We start from the raw sequence: 17,612 nt of genomic DNA on the forward strand, positions 1-17,612 counted from the left end.
GCCTTCGCGAGGTATGCCTGGGTTTGTGTTAGGAATACCCCTCCAGCTGGATAGGAATCGATTCGAATCGCCGTCTCTCCCGGATAGTGAGAACTTGACTGAGCAGCGGCAACGTAGATGCACTTAATTGAACTTGATGGTTAAATTGATGAGGATGATACAACATTATACCGGATATGGTTACTAATGTTTGGAGTTAATCAATTGCTTGCTCTAGTACAGGTGCTAATCTAGTTGATAGGTTAATATTGTTAAATTGCTGCTTACTCATAAATCTAATTATGCTCTCATATCACTTAAGCGTTTTTGCTAAATGATTGTCAAGCTAGATCCTCCGATAAAGCCTTGCATAATCCTTGGTGTCATTTATTTCTGGTTTACGACGGGTAAGTCTAGCTGAGTACCTTCTCGTACTCAGGGTTTATTTCCCCCTTGTTGCAGATGACGTGCTATATAACGGCTACTGCAAGTATTGTCTCCACCCTGCGGGGGATGAAGACTAGACCATGGGCATGATCATCTATGTTTTCTCATCTTACTGCTTTTGCTGGATATGACTATGGTACTGGCTTGTATTTGAACTAAGTGTGGGTGATGGCGTTAAACTACTTTGCTTCCGCTATTTGTGAACTCGTTTTGTAATAACTATGTGTACTCTGATGTATGTGGTACTTATGAACTACTTGTGAAATGGATGTAACATGTGGCTTGTTATGTTGAATTACTGTGATCTTGGTTGTAGGCAAGTTGGTTTGAAATCCTTCGTGGTTTCAGTTGACTACCGGGTTTATATGGGTTCAAGTATGACGGTTTGATCACTCCGGTGATTGCTTTTGTACTTGTGCTCTTATAAATTGGTCGGTTCCGTTACATTCAGTTCATGCCTCAAGCTGGTTATAATTATCCAACAATGTCAACAAATTACCAGCCATCGGTAAGTTTTGTACCAATGAGTTCTAATAATGGTTGGTCAGGATAGTTACCTGTTCAACATACAGTTCAGCAAAATCAGCAGGTTGCAGGGATTCAACAAGGTCATATGCAAGCTGGTTTCTAGAATCAAGCATCGGTAGCTCAGCCGATGAATCCTTTCCAACAGGTTAATGGACCACAAGTAACGGCAAATATGTCGATTGCTGGAGATCGTGGGCCACAAAGATATGTGGAGGGATATCAGCAGGCACCTCCTGTAGAAATTCAGCCAGTTCGTCAGCAGGAGGCTAATGCTTTTTGGGCCGATAAGATAGCAGAAATTATGAAGGATCAGTTTGGGATAAAGCCCAAGGTCAATACTTATTCTTATCGGACTCCATACCCTCCTGCATATGATTTAATTCCTCTCCCAAATTGGTACAAGGTACCAGATTTCACTAAATTCTCTGGGCAAGATGATACATCAACAATGGAACACGTCAATCGCTTCATTATTCAATGTGGAGAGGCAGCTAGCAGAGATAAATTAAGAGTTCGATTATTTTTATCATCTTTGTCTGGATCGGCATTTACATGGTTCATTTCGTTACCACCAAATTCTATTATTACTTGGGTTGATCTAGAAAAACAATTTCATAAGTATTTCTTTGCTGGAATCCATGAAAAGAAGCTTACTGATTTAGTAAAATTGAGACAGCGTAATGATGAATCGGTAGAAAGCTTTGTGCAAAGGCTACGAGATGTAAAAAATAAGTGCTACAGCCTGGTGCTGGATGATCGGCAGCTTGCCGATCTGGCTTTCCAAGGGTTATTGCCACATCTTAAAGACAGATATGCTTCTCAGGAGTTTGAAAGCTTCAGTCATCTTGTGCAAAGGATCTCTGATCAAGATACTAGGGTTTTTGAACCTAAAAAGAATTGGAGTAAAAAAGTATCATTTGTTGAAGAAGTAGGAGATTCTGATTCTGATGAAGAACCAGTTATCGGCTTAGCTGAGTGGGTTAAGAATAAAAAGCCGATATCTTGTCCCTTTGGTCAGAAAGAGCTAGAAAAGTTTACCTTTGATATCACCAAGGCCGACAAGATATTTGATCTTCTGCTTCAAGAGGGCCAAATTAAGCTGTCACCTAATCATATGATCCCATCGGTAGAAGAGTTGAAGAAGATCTTGTACTGCAAATGGCACAATGCAACTTCACACAGTACAAATGAGTGCAAGGTGTTCAGGCAACAGTTACAATCGGCTATTGAATCTGGGAGAATTAAGTTTGGTACTTCCAAGGCCCAGAAGCCGATGAAAATTGATCAACACCCTTTTCCAGCAAATATATTGGAGGCCAAAGGGAAGACCAAGGTATTGACATCAGAGGCTGCTGAGAAAAACACATCAGTGGATCCCCAACATCGGATAACTACCGATGATGCAAAAAGTAAGGGTTTGCTAGGAGAAAGCAGTAGTTCCAAAAACCCTCCTTGACCTGGCATTGTGATTACCCATCGAAGGCAGCAAGAGGGTTGGCGTCAGCGTAAGGACTGATATCGACAACAGTAAGAAGAGAGACGTTGGGAAGAATGGTATCAGCATAAAGATCATTGGAGGTGCCCGTTTTTCATCCATTGCTGAGAAGAAGGTATTAAATTGCCAACTATTGAAAATTGCCCTGAGTGCAATGGTTATTATGGGGTCAATCGGTCAGAATGGAGGTTTCAACCTGGCAATCAGGGTTTATTTATCAACGAGCCGATCAGAGGCAGAGCATCAGTGCATGATCGGCTGGGGGGTAGACTTAGTGTACATGAAAGGCTTGGTAAACGTGCTGGATATTTTCTAAGGAATCAAGAGGAGCTTGAGGAGATGGCAAACGCAAGAGTTCTCGATGAAGAAATATTCTACAGGGACCCTAATATACGCCATGTAGAATCGACTGGGACCTATTATCAGCCAGTTTGGAAAACCAAGTTTCCTCGATGGTGCCCGGAGGGTCTGACAAAGACACAAAAAAGGAGGATGCAACGTGAGCATCAGGAGGATTTATTTATACCGAGAGGAAAATCCCTCCAATGAGAGGTCCGGTCATCAGCAGTGGCAGGTAAAACACAAAAATAAGGGTCCATCGGTAGATGTTAATATGGTATTCATGTTGCCGATGGAGTTTTTGGCACTATCTGATAATGAGGAAAAAGTTGTTCTCTCTGATCAAGTAGCTTAGTTGACACTAGATCCAATGATGGCTGTTTTTGAGAAACCTACCGATGACGAGAGACAGCATCTTAAGGCTTTGTTTGTGAAAGGCAGAGTTGATGGGCAGCCTGTATCTAAAATACTTATCGACGGAGGGGCTGCGATTAATATTATGCCTTATGTGATGTATCAGAAACATGGTAAGGGAGATCAAGACTTGACCAAAACCGATATGATGCTGAAGGATTTTGAAGGCAATGTGTCACCGGCTAAAGGGGCAGTATGCGTTGAATTGACCATCGGCAGCAAAACCTTGCCGACGACGTTCTTTGTTATTAATGGCAAGGGTGCATATAATCTGCTTCTAGGGAGGGATTGGATTCATGCTAATTGTTGTGTTACTTCTACAATGCATCAATGCCTCGTACAGTGGATTGGGGATAAGATTGAGTTTGTCTCTGGTGATTCTTCTTATATCATCGCATCGGCAGAATCAGATACTTATGAGCGAACTAAATGCATATCAGGAGAAGTTTGGGAAAAAGAGTTCCTTAGAGTTGCTGATTATGAAATTCCACCGATCCAAGTAGTCGGTTCTGAAGAAGAGTTTTAATGGATAGGTTTGCCGATGATGGAAAATTAGGTCAAGGGTTCACATCGGCAGATGATTTAGTAGAAGTAGATATTGGTGATGGCGATTGGCCAAGACCTACTTTTATTAGTGCTAAGTTAGATTCCAAGTGTAAGCAGCAAATAACTGATTTGTTAAAGAGTATAAAGATTGTTTTGCTTGGGATTATACTGAGATGCCTGGATTAGACCGATCGATAGTTGAACATCGGTTACCTATCAAATCTGAATTTTGGCCACATTAACAGCCAGCGCGCCGATGCAACCCTAATATACTTCCTGACATTAAGGCCGAAATAACTAAATTAATTGAGGCAAAGTTTATTCGACAGTGTCGATATGCAGAGTGGATCTCTAATGTGGTTCCTGTTTATAAGAAAAATGGAAAACTTCATGTTTGTATTAATTTCAGGAATCTCAACAAAGACACACCGATGGATGGCTATCCAATGCCGATTGCTGATTTGTTGATTGATGCTGCAGCCGAACATCAAATTATCAGCTTCATGGATGGTAATGCAGGTTACAATCAAATATTCATGGCTGAAGAAGATATTCCCAAGACTACTTTCAGATGTCCAGGTCATGTAGGGTTGTTTGAGTGGATAGTCATGATGTTTGGTTTGAAAAATGCCAGCGCTACTTATCAAAGAGCTATGAACTTTATTTTTCATGAATACATCGGCACATTAGTGGAGATCTACATTGATGATGTAGTGATTAAGTCTGGAGATATCACAAAACATCTAACCGATCTACGAAAGATACTGGAGTGCATAAGGAAGCATAGATTGAAGATGAATCCTAATAAATGTGCATTTGGTGTATCGGCAGGTCAATTCTTGGGTTTTATGGTGCATCAGCGGGGCATCGAAATCAGTAGGAAGTCTATTGATGCAATTAACAAGGTGGTTGCTCCTGCCAATAAAACTGAATTGCAATCTTTGATCGGTAAGATTAATTTCATTAGAAGATTCATATCTAATCTGTCGGGTAAAATCAAGGCTTTCAGTCCATTACTTAAATTGAAAGTCAATCAGGAATTTGTATGGGGAGCTGAGCAGCAGTTAGCCCTAGATGAAATTAAGAAATATTTAACAAATCCTCTAGTGCTAGTTCCACCTCAACACGGGAAACCATTCAGGTTGTATTTGTCAACTGATGATACCGTTATCGGTTCAGCTCTTATTCAAGAATTTAAAGGGAAAGAACGTGTTATTTATTATTTGAGTAGAAGATTAGTGGATGCTGAAACAAGGTATTCGGCCATCGAAAAATTATGTCTGTGTTTATACTTTTCTTGTGTCAAATTAAGACATTATTTGTTATCTGCCGAATGTACGGTCATATGCAAAGACGACGTAGTCAAGTATATGTTGTCGATGCCGATATTAAGTGGTAGAATCGGCAAGTGGATTTTAGCATTATTAGAATTTGAACTACGTTACGAATCGACTAAGGCAGTTAAGGGGCAGGTTATGACTGATTTTGTCACTCAGCATTGTAATACAGTGGACTCTCTGGAGGTTGCTCCTTGGATACTTTTCTTTGATGGGTCCACATGTGGTGAAGGAGCAGGTATCGGCATTGTGTTGATTTCACCTCAAGGAAGGAAGTATGAGTTTTCATTGCCGATTGTTGCTACATCGACAAACAATCAGGCTGAATACCAAGCCTTGATAAAAGGGTTAGAATTGCTGAAGGAGATACGTGTCGATGCTATTGAAATCTTTGGTGATTCTATGCTAGTTATAAATCAATTGGCTGGGATTTATGAATGCCGAAGTGAAGTTTTAATTTCGTATTATGAAAGATGTTTGCAATTGTTGAAAGGGTTTAGAGATTTTTGTCTTGAACATATTTCTCGACTGCATAATGAAGAGGCTAATCGACTAGCTCAGCATGCTTCAGGGTATCGGCCTATTCAGGAAGTGCTAACATCGGCAGTCGATACCGATGACTGGAGAAAGGAGATTGTCGATTATTTAAAGGATCCATATAAAAAGGTTGAAAGACGTATAAGGTTCCAAGCTACCAATGATGAATCAAAAAGCTTGATGGGTGAAATTCATGAAGGAGTGTGTGGAGCGCATCAATCGGCTTTCAAGATGAAGTAGATGATCAGAAGGAATGGATACTATTGGCTGACTATTCTTGAAGATTGTTTTAAATATTATAAAGGATGTCAGGGGTGTCAAAAGTTTGGTAATATTCAAAGAGCGTCTGTATCGGCTATGAACCCTATAATTAAACCTTGGCCATTCCGGGGATGGGCTATCGATCTCATCGGTCAGATTTATCCACCATCGAGCAAAGGGCATAAATTTATTCTGGTTACTACTGATTATTTCACAAAATGGGTTGAGGCAATTCCTTTAAAAAAGGTGACATCGGCTAATATGATCAATTTTGTGAAAGAGCATATTGTTTACCGATTTGGTATTCCTCAAACTATCACTACCGATCAGGGTACTATGTTTACATCGGGAGAATTTGATGAGTTTGTTGTAGGTATGAGAATTAAAGTTTTAAATTCTTCTCCATATTATGCTCAAGCTAATGGTCAGGCTGAGGCTTCTAACAAAGGGATCATCAAACTCATTAAGCGCAAAATTGAAGAAAATCCTAAGAGGTGGCATACAGTATTAAATGAAGCCTTGTGGTCATATCGGATGTCATGTCATGGTGCAACCAAAGTAACGCCCTATCAGTTAGTATATGGATACGACGTAGTATTGCCTTGGGAAATTAAAACTGGCTCTAGGCAAATACGTTCTCAAAATTAGCTGACAGCCGATGATTATGATACTCTTATGAAGGATGAGTTGGAAGATGTGACGGGTCATCGGTTAAGGGATTTAGTTAGCATCGAAGAAAATAAGAAAAGAGTAGCCAGATGGTATGGCAAGAAGGTGAAGGTAAAGGAGTTTGCCGATGGAGATCTGGTCTGGAAATTGATTTTACCGATTGGGACTAAAAGTTCAAAGTTTGGAAAGTGGTCTCCTAATTGGGAAGGTCCATATCAGATAAATCAGTCTGTTCCTGGTAACGCATATATTCTAGAAACCCTCGAAGGGGTTGTGTTTCCCAGAGCATTAAATGGAAAATATTTAAAGAAATATTACCCTAGTATCTGGATGGATGTATAAAAGTATAAGTGCCGATAATAGTCCTATCGGCTAGAATTATACAAGGATATCAATGTCTCATAAAGTGCCGATGCAATAGACAAGATTTACAAGTTTAACAAGGATTGGATAGCCAATATCGCACGCAGGCGAATCTGGTCGGCTTCCTTCATTTCTTTGATGTCTTCATCGACAGCACCCTCCATAGGCTTGAGTTTTTTCTTCATGGCCAAGGCTTTGTGAGCCTGGATGTCTCTTTCTTGCTGAAGGGCCTTGATGGCATCGGGTAGCTAGTTTTCTTCTTGTTGGGCATGAGTTAAGGCTGCCTCGACTTCTTTCAATTTAGCCAATAGAGCCATCCTCTTTGCCGATAAATATAAGATTTTCTGCTTAAGTTCTGCGCCCGAAGTCTACAAGTTGCCGATGCCCTTGTGCTTCTCATCGGCAATCTGTTTCAGTTGTAGCATCTCTTCTTTGAGTTGAGCCTGAGCTGCTCTATCGGCAATGCGTTGAGCAGCCCGTTGATATTACAGTTGGTGGCTTTCTAAATGGGCTGCTGGGAAGAGTGCTTCTTCAACATCGGCAGGGACCTGGCCACAGATTGTTTTGAAAATTGCCTTTGTGGGGTCCGAGTCATCTACCAGTTGGGCGGTATCCTGCTGTAACAAGTCCGGGAGAGCTTCCAACTTGGACTTAATTTCTACCGATATTGTTCCCAGTGCAAGGGAAGAACTTGTTTCCTCTCCATCATCGTCAGAAACGTCAATGGCAAAGGAAAATAGGCTGTTTGGGGAGTCTTGTTCCTGAGAAAAAGAAAAAGAGGTCAGCTGAGGATAAGTATGAATATTATAAATCGACTAGGTCAATTGGCTTACCTGTTTCAAGGCAATTTCCTGTACTTGGCTGGAGGAAGCAGCCTAGAGTATGCCGTGTGGAGGATTGGCTGAGCTTGCCGATGGGATATCCTCTATGGCTCATCAGTGGTTGGCCCTTGGGGTATGATGACCGATGGTATGTCTTGTACAGGAGGATTAACTGCTTGCTCAGTTGCATCGACTGATTCTTGCCGGCTTGCAGACGTTGGGGCAGATGTGGGGATCGGCATAGACTTCTGTCGTTTTGGCTGTGCCTTAGCATCTGTTAAGGCTTTGTGCTTTGCTTGGGCCTCAGCAACGGTTGGCTGGGGGGCATCGGCACTTGTTGGTTGTGGAGCTTGAACATCTGGTACGCTTGCCGATGTACCCATTTGTTGTTGCAAAACAAGTGTAAGGTATGATATTTAACAGATAAAATGTAAAATCAAAGGAATACCTCTGAAGGTTTGTTAGAGGTAGTGGTGCTTGATGTCGGAGGAATTACCGATGATGATCCAGCAGCGGCTCTTACACCCTGATGATTAATGTTAATACAGTCTGTGATCGGCATGAGTAGAAATAAATAGGGTTGTTACCTTGAATGCCTTGATCAGGGTTGTAGCAGCAGCCAATGGAGTGGCCCTAGCTGTAGCCAATTTGGACTTGGAGGTGATAGTCTTGGCACAGGTCTTCTGGTGAGTCAGAGCAGCTAAGGTGGGGGCGTTGTAGCCGATCGGTGATATCAGGGAAATAGGCCAAAGATCGAAGGGTTTCCCACTTTTGCTCATAGATGGCGCTGGGTTGTTAACCTGTCACGAGAAAGTTAGTTACCGATATATGAAAGGAAAAAGCAGAAGGGAGTTAAAAGAAACTTACCGCGTCATCGGGGATGGCGTATTCAGGGTCGATCATGTGCCGATATGTGTGAGCAGATGTTGCAAACAGTTGTTCCCTCCACTCTCGCCACCATTGCCTATATGATTCAGTGATGAAAGATGTTGGCGTCCAGATGGATATATCGACATCTGTAGTATCAACATCGGGGGAAAGTCGCACTACCCTGCTCCAATCTGTTCCGTAGGTGATTGTTTCTCTGGGTTTGATCACATCGGCAAAACAAAGTTTGATTAGCAGTTGCCCAAAAGCCATTTGACAGGATACTGCCGATGGATTGTAAAATTCATATGTGATATTGGTGTTTTTCCTGCTACCGAATGTGTTTACTAGGATTGCCCTAGGAGTAATGATGGCCATCATGAGTTCATTATCCTAATTCAGAGTGTCATCGGCAAAGTTGAAAAGAAGGGAGAATCTATTTTCTTCGTCAATATAAGATACCTAGGCCCTATGATCACGAGAAAGACCATTGTAGAAGCTTTGGAAGAATCTGCCGATCTGGTCTTCATTGACCTCTGTTCTAGGGAGGACAATTATAGCTTCACCAAAATTGAGGGGTGAGCGTGTTGCCGATTCCTCATCCCCAAGCACGTGGTCTTCAACAATTTCTTGTGGGAATTGTTGGGCAAAGAAGTCCCATTGCAAACGTTTGTGCATATGGGCATTTAGCCACATGTTGATAAACCACCACGGGCCTCCTAAGTTGCCGATGGGTTTGCCAAGCAAAAGTTTCTGAGACACTTGATGAAGAAGATGATAAGTGGAGCTCAGAAGGTATCAGCCAAGAGGGAACCTCACACCATTGGCCAAGAGTTCAGCCACGGGGAGGAAGGCGTTGGTTGGTCCTACTGATCGACCATAGAAGATAAATTTTTCTAACCACATATTCAAGAATGTGACATGTTCCCTCTGATTAACAGTCCCGGTCTTCTGGCATTCTTGAATATATCCCGTCCAACCGCCGATGTTGCGGGTATTCACCCTATATTCAGATTTTCTGCCATAGATGGAGCCTTCATCGACAGTTGAAATGTCCAAGCCAGTGAGCATGTAGACATCGGCAAGTGTGGGAGTAGCTAGGCCATGTCCAAACATAAAAGTGTTTGTTGTGTCTGACCAGAAGTAAGCAGCTGCAATCATCATTGACTCGTTCTTTTACATATCGGCAATGGATAGCCTAATGCATTGGTCTAGCTTCCATTCTGCCCAGTGTACTTGCATCGACCTGTTGACCCTCAAGTACCAATCTTTCCACCCTTTGGTGGTTTTGGGCCAAGATCGGAATGTATCTTTCCATAAATTCAGAGAGAAATTTTGGGCTCTAAAAGGGATTCTGTTAACCTCTGCATTAATCAGATCAGTTGGATCTAGGTTGCCCATTGGTCCTAGGCATTGGAAATGCGGCTGATCGGTTGGAATAACTAATTTGTTGCGAAGTTCCTAAGTTTAGAGGATCCAAAGAACAAAGAAAAAGAGAAAAATTTACCAACTGTATAAACTCGCAAAGACCAGAGGAATCGAGGTAAAAAGTAACGGAAGTGGAACGAACCGCAGGGACGTCAAAGTTGATTGCCATTATCTTGAGGTAGATGGGAGCACGAGCTGGAGACTCGAGGTTGATGCTGGAGAAAAGTTCTTGTTGGTTGAGGTCGCGCAGTTGTTCATCGGAGTCACCGCCGAAAAGAGAGAATGCCAAAGATTAGAGTCTGAGGGTAGAAGACGAACGTTCTGGAGAAATCTATTTATAAGCCGCTCGGAGTAGGGGTATTTTGGACTTATCTCTATGCCGCACGCATGTGGGTTGAGGTGGTTCAGATGGATATGGTAACTGTTCGCACGATAATCAAGGGATTGTACAGATGATTTGATGGCAAGTAATCATGACTTGGAAGAGATCTCGGTATAGGATATTTTAATTCTGAAAATGGCGGCATTATTATGTTAGGATCTTGCCGATGGATTATTGTTTCGGTATCTTAACCATAATCAGGGCAAGAGTGGTTGGAAATTGTGCGATATTTACTGAGGTGTGTGAATCAGGACTAGATTTGATTAGATTTGATAACAGATCAAGTTTTGGCTTGGAGGATGAGTTACGGTAATTGGGCGAAGGCAAACGTTATCTGGAGTAAATTTTGGAGCATTAATGGGTTTATACTCCGAAATTGGGGGGCATGTGTTGACACCGTTTTTTGCACGTGTCAAAATGATCAGAGTGGGCTAATCGGTAGGAGGAAAGTTACTGTATACGCTGACAGCCGATGAAAATCAGCTTGTAAAGATGGTTGCCGATGAATGGTGGTGATCGATGGAAAGGTTGATTTAGACTGGGGCATTGCCGATAAGGTTGGAGATGTTATTGTCGATGCCGATGAAGAAAGGCTTGAAAACTACTGCCGATGAAATAGGAAGTATGCCGATGGAAAGGAGGTCGGTGAGAATTTCATCGTAATTGAGGCGGACAGGGAAATAGATAGGAGTTGATTTCCTTTTCTATATTTGTTAGAGTATGATTCATGTAAGAGTCACGTGTTTCCTTAGATATGGACTTGGTGTCCTAGTCGTATTTAGTTATGTCTCTTTAGATCAGGGTATAAATATAGATTGAGGGGCAATGTAATATAATCAATCAATATCAAAACCAATTTTTACTCCTATTTGCATCTACTTACTTTTCGGCGACTTCGTCAATTTGCATATTTTTTTTCTTTTTATGAGTTCTCATTGATTCGGCGAGTTGCATCGCTTTAGTGTGACCTTCGGCGATTCTCGAGTTCCGTGTGAGTACCTCTTGGCCGTGACTTCTGGGCGTATCGCTGTTGTCAGGACCAAAGTGCTCGTATCTTCATCCTTATCGATTAACAGGTCAAATTGACTGGCACGCTTTGGATATCGATTCGGGTATTAGCCCTTTGTGTTTGTAGATCCACTTTTGCATCAACAGTATGGTCGGTGAGGTGGCTGTGAGGAAGACGGGCCCCCCTGGTGATCATGCTGCTTTGGATCTGCTAACTCTGGGGGTGACTGTGGCCGTGGGGGTGGATCCATCTAAAGAGGTAGCCAGGGCCTCCCAGGATATGGCCCTGGTTCTTCCTTCTTTGCCTACGCTGACTTCTCCTTCTGCCTCTCTTGGTATCGGTGCTCCATGTTTGGACGATGATGTGTTGCATCAATTTGATGCTACTCATCAATTGTCAGAGCTAACCACCGCCTAGGGAAGCTTGTCGACCCTTGGGACTTCTTTTGGGGAAAAGCTCCAGGTAAGTTTTTCTGAAGTTCTTTCTTTGGATGTTCGTCTTTCTTCTTTCCTTATGTCTTATTTTTCTCTCTCTCTTTTTTTGCTCAGTCTTTTTCTCATGATCATACCGGCTTCTTTTTCTCATCTGAAACCAAGAAAAAGTTGTCTTCTGAGGTGAGTACCCTAAAGGCAGAGCTTGACCTCTGTCGGGCCGAGTTGGAGACCGAGCGTCAGATGCATCAGAAGGAGGAGAAGGCTCTTCGTGCCTGGTTGGTTGAGGCAGAAATGCAGAGGGATTCAGCTACCTAGGAGGCCTCGAAAAATGTGGAGGCCATGAAGAAAGAGTGCACTGGTATTGCGAGTTCTTTTTTGTTTCCTTTTGTATTCGAATTTGCCTTTCTGCTGACTTGTTTTTTGTTGCCTGGTCTAGCTCTCCGAGTTGAAAAGTAGAAGCTCTCAAAGGGCATCGAGGAGATGAAGACTCTTGTTCGTACTAACCACAATAAGGATGAGGAGGTAATTACTCGAGCTGAAGAAGAACTCGCGCTTGCTAAGTTGATTAGGCATGGGGCTGACATGGATCTTGTGTAGGCCCAAAAAACTATCAAAGCCTTGACTGGTAAGTTGGCGACGGCTACTAAGAACTAGAATGCCTTGTGGAAATCCTTTTGGTCAGTAGTCGGTCTTCTCTGGACTTTAGCGAACGATGGTCAATCTTGGGCTCAGTTTATTCCCCAAGTGCCGACCCGTTTTTAGGAGTTCGTGAAGAGGTGCGCCCAACTATGTACCAAAAATGTTCGTGCCCAGGTCCGTGTTCTTTCTCTGGAGTTTCCTTTGTCTAAGGTTGCTGATGAAGCCGAGAATCAAGAATACCTGGATGCTGTTGAGAAGGTGGAGCCCGAGGTCGAAGATTTAGCCAGGAGGATTGTTGATAATCTTAACATTGATATTTCTTCTCCTGATGACAATGCTTGATGTAATTGACCTTTGTGCTCTAGCTTCTATAATAGAACACTAAACTTCTTTTTGAATGAAGATTGAATGAAGACTCTTTATTTTTTTGTTGATGTCTTCTTGATCTGTCGAGTGCTTTTCTGTCTTTTGTTTGTGCCATGTAAACAACTCGGTATACGTAGATCGTTGTTTTGACAAACTTTCTTGATTTGACGAGGGCTTGTCTAGCTTTCATCTATGACTTGTAAGCAACTTTGCCTGTATTTCTTCGTCTTGTAAACAATCCGGTTTAGGTAGATCGTTGTCTTGACAAACTTTCCTAATCTGTCGAGTGCTTTTTTGGCTTTCGTTTGTGTCGTGTAAACAACTCGATATAGATCGTTGTCTTGACAAACTTTGTGTTCTTGTTAGTGCTAAAAAGACTTAGGATCGACGATCTCAAGGATCTTTAGCTTCTTCTTTTCAGCTTAACTCAGGATGTGGTCATTATTTGGTCCTTTCCCTGGTTGCAAAAACATCCTAGGATCGACAATCAGGCTCCGAGCACTTCATGGTAGGGGTAGAGGATGAGCGTTCCGGAGAAATCTATTTATAAGCCGCTCGGAGTAGGGGTATTTTGGACTTATCTCTATGCCGCGTGCATGTGGGTCGAGGTGGTTCAGATGGATATGGTAACTGTTCACACGATAATCAAGGGATTGTACAGATAATTTGATGGCAAGTAATCATGACTTGGAAGAGATCTCGGTACAGGATATTTTAATTCTAAAAATGGCGGCATTATTATGTTAGGATCTTGCCGATGGATTATTGTTTCGGTATCTTAACCATAATCAGGGCAAGAGTGGTTGGAAATTGTGCGATATTTACTGAGGTGCGTGAATCAGGACTAGATTTGATTCGATTTGATAACAGATCAAGTTTTGGCTTGGAGGATGAGTTACGGTAATTGGGCGAAGGCAAACGTTATCTGGAGTAAATTTCGGAGCATTAATGGTTTTATACTCCGAAATTGGGGGGCATGTGTTGACACCGTTTTTTGCACGTGTCAAAATGATCAGAGTAGGCTAATCGGTAGGAGGAAAGTTACTGTATACGCTGACAGCCGATGAAAATCAGCTTGTAAAGATGGTTGCCGATGAATGGTGGTGATCGATGGAAAGGTTGATTTAGACTCAGTGAAAGGTCCTAATATGGCTAGAGGGGGGTGAATAGCCTATTTAAAAATCTACAAATTAACTAGAGCAATTTGATTAGTATGACAAATAGCGTAATGCAAACTTGCTCTAGCTCTACAAGGGTTGCAAGCCACCTATCCAACAATTCTAGTTGCAATGATTACTTAGGCACACAAACTTGCTACTCCAAAGAGCTCAACTAGATGAATGTAAATAATAAAGTAAGCTCTCAATTCTAATTACACTAAAGAGCTTGTATCAACTAGTTTGCAAGAATGTAAATGACAAGAGACAACCGATTTTTCTCCCGAGGTTCACGTGCTTGCCAACACGCTAGTCCCCGTTGTGTCGACCAACACTTGGTGGTTCAGCGGCTAAGAGGTGTTTCACAAACCTCGTCCACACGATAGGACACCGCAAGAACCGACCCACAAGTGAGGTAACTCAATGACATAAGCAATTTACTAGAGTTACCTTTCAGCACTCCGCCGGGAAAGGTACAACTCCCCTCACAATCACTGAAGGCGACCACGAACAATCACTAACTCGTGCCGATCCTTCACCGCTGCTCCAACCGTCTAGGTGGTGGCAACCACCAAGAGAAACAAGCGAAATCCGCAGCGCAACACGAATACCAAGTGCCTCTAGATGCAATCACTCAAGCAATGCACTTGGATTCTCTCCCAATCTCACAATGATGATGGATCAATGATGGAGATGAGTGGGAGGACTTTGGCTAAGCTCACAAGGTTGCTATGTCAATGAAAATGTGCAAGAGTTATCCCTTGAGCCGGCCATGGGGCTATAAATAGAGCCCTCATCAAATAGAGCCGTTGTACCCCTTCACTGGGCAAAACACGCTCTGACCGGACGCTCCGGTCATACCGATCGGACGCTGGCCCCCAGCGTCCGGTCACCCGATGGACGCCACGCGTCACCTGCTTCAAACGCTGTTCGTTAGATTTCAACGGCTACGAAGCTGATCGGACGCTCCGGTCAAAACTGACCGGACGCTGAAGCCCCAGCGTCCGGTCGTTTCCAGTAAGCTCCCCGAGGCATATTTTTTCGACCGAACGCGTCCGGTCCACCTTGACCGAACGCAGACCAGCATCCGGTGCTCAACCCCAGCGACTGTGCCATCTGACAGCTCGACCGGACGTAGCCCTTCAGCGTCCGGTCGCTGAGTGACCCAGCGTCCGGTCAGTAGACCGACGCCAGCATCATTTCGACCAACTCCATTTCAACTCTAACTTCTTCACCCTTGCTTAAGTGTGCCAACCACCAAGAATTTTGCATCCGGCGCAATAGAAAATAGACATTTCATTTTTCCAAAAGCGCCAAACCCATCTCAACCCTGCAAACACCTTGTGCACATGTGTTAGCATATTTTCACAAATATTTTCAAGGGTGTTAGCACTCCACTAGATCCTAAATGCATATGCAATGAGTTAGAGCATCTAGTGGCACTTTGATAACCGCATTCCGATACGAGTTTCACTCCTCTTAATAGTACGGCTATCTATCCTAAATGTGATCACACTCACTAAGTGTCTTGATCACTAAAACAAAATGGCTCCTACATTTTATACCTTTGCCTTGAGCCTTTTGTTTTTCTCTTTCTTCTTTTCCAAGTTTAAGCATTTGACCATCACCATGCCATCACCATTGTCATGATCTTCGCCATTGCTTCATCACTTGGAGTAGTGCTATCTATCTCATAATCATCTTGATAAACTAGGTTAGCACTTAGGGTTTCATCAATTAACCAAAAACAAACTAGAGCTTTCACTCGGGCGTTGCCGATAAGGTTGGAGATGTTATTGTCGATGCCGATGAAGGAAGGCTTAAAAACTACTGCCGATGAAACAGGAAGTATGCCAATGGAAAGGAGGTCGGTGAGAATTCCATCGTAATTGAGGCGGACAGGGAAATAGATAGGAGTTGATTTCCTTTTCTATATTTAGAGTATGATTCATGTAAGAGTCACGTGTTTCCTTAGATATGGACTTGGTGTCCTAGTCGTATTTGGTTATGTCTCTTTAGATCAGGGTATAAATATAGATTGAGGGGCAATGTAATAAATATATCAATCAATATCAAACCCAATTTTTACTCCTATTTGCATCTACTTACTTTTCGGCGACTTCGTCAATTTGCATATTTTTTCCTTTTTACGAGTTCTCATTGATTCGGCGAGTTGCATCGCTTCAGTGCGACCTTCGGTGATTCTCGAGTTCCACGTGAGTACCTCTTGGCTGTGACTTCCGGGCATATCGCTGTTGTCAGGACCAAAGTGCTCGTATCTTCATCCTTGTCGATTAACAGGTCAAATCGACTGGCACACTTTGGATATCGATTCGGGTATTAGCCCTTTGTGTTTGCAGATCCACTTTTGCATCAACAGAAAGGTTTTTTAGAAACGGCCGTTCGGAGCCGATGAGTAGGATCAGTGAGCCGTGGAGGGAACGAAACAAGGATAGGAAAGCACAAATCATGTTGGTTCAGGAACGTCTAAAATGTACCTTTGAGCGCATTAACGTACTCGTCATCGAAATGGCCACACTGAAGAGACGGTGTATAATTCTTTGAATGACCTGTGAGGCGGCTCGATTAAAGGAGAGATACACGGAGTGTTAACAAGAGTGTAGTTTATGGAGATACAAAAAGAGAAAAAGAAAACGCGGAAGCTGTGTGGTCTATTTGGTTCATATGGAACCGGCAATATACCTATCCATGCAAGCCAGTGTTGATCTAATAGCCTTTTCGCCTATGACGGGACTCAGAAGGATCTAAGACCGGTGAAGCATGTAAAACACGGGCACCTAAGAGAAGAGAAGCAGAACACAGATAGCACTATGATCAGAGAAGAGGATCGAGAATAAGGAACGAGCAGAGCAAGAAAGACACAGACAAACAACATACATTTTCTTGTGCAGCCGATCACAGAACGTGCGGGGCGTGAGGATGCTGAGGAAGCTAAACAGAATCAGCGCACAGAAGGATCAAGTTCATGAATAAGGCAAGCACCCCAAGCATGATGAGATAATCAAAGGAAAATTTCAGTAAATGAGCAACCCATACAGTATAAGAGGAAGCTAATATTTGGATACAGAAGCTCGAAGGAAAAAATTTACACACATGATTGTTCGTTGTCAGCAGAGAGCTACGGCCCAGTGGACATGGATGTATAGGAGCTCAGAGTATAGCAACTAGGAAGGAGAAAAAGGCATGCGCTGACAGAGTGCGTAAGAGAATGGAAATGGTAAAGAACGCAAATAATCCATAAATACAGGGACCGTCACACGAAGGCACGGGAAGAACTTGTATACAAGCGGCTAAAAAGCTAGGACGGCTAGAAAAGGAGGCAAGGACAACAGGTATAAACTAAGGTAAGGAAAATAATGTGCTGAAGCAGTGTGCGAAGACAGCTGAAAAGAATGGAACAGCAAATGATACATATATCTTATTATGACTGAAAGCGAAAGTAGAGTTATTGAACAAACTGTCCACAGGCACCAATTGCACGTATAACAACTCACAGATGCAGGCCTATGCAACAGACGCCGAACATCCAAAAATACCTGAGAACTGACAACGCTAGATTCATGTCTATGTGAC

This window comes from Miscanthus floridulus, chromosome 1, assembly GCF_019320115.1.
Source record: "Miscanthus floridulus cultivar M001 chromosome 1, ASM1932011v1, whole genome shotgun sequence".
Taxonomy (NCBI): domain Eukaryota; kingdom Viridiplantae; phylum Streptophyta; class Magnoliopsida; order Poales; family Poaceae; genus Miscanthus; species Miscanthus floridulus.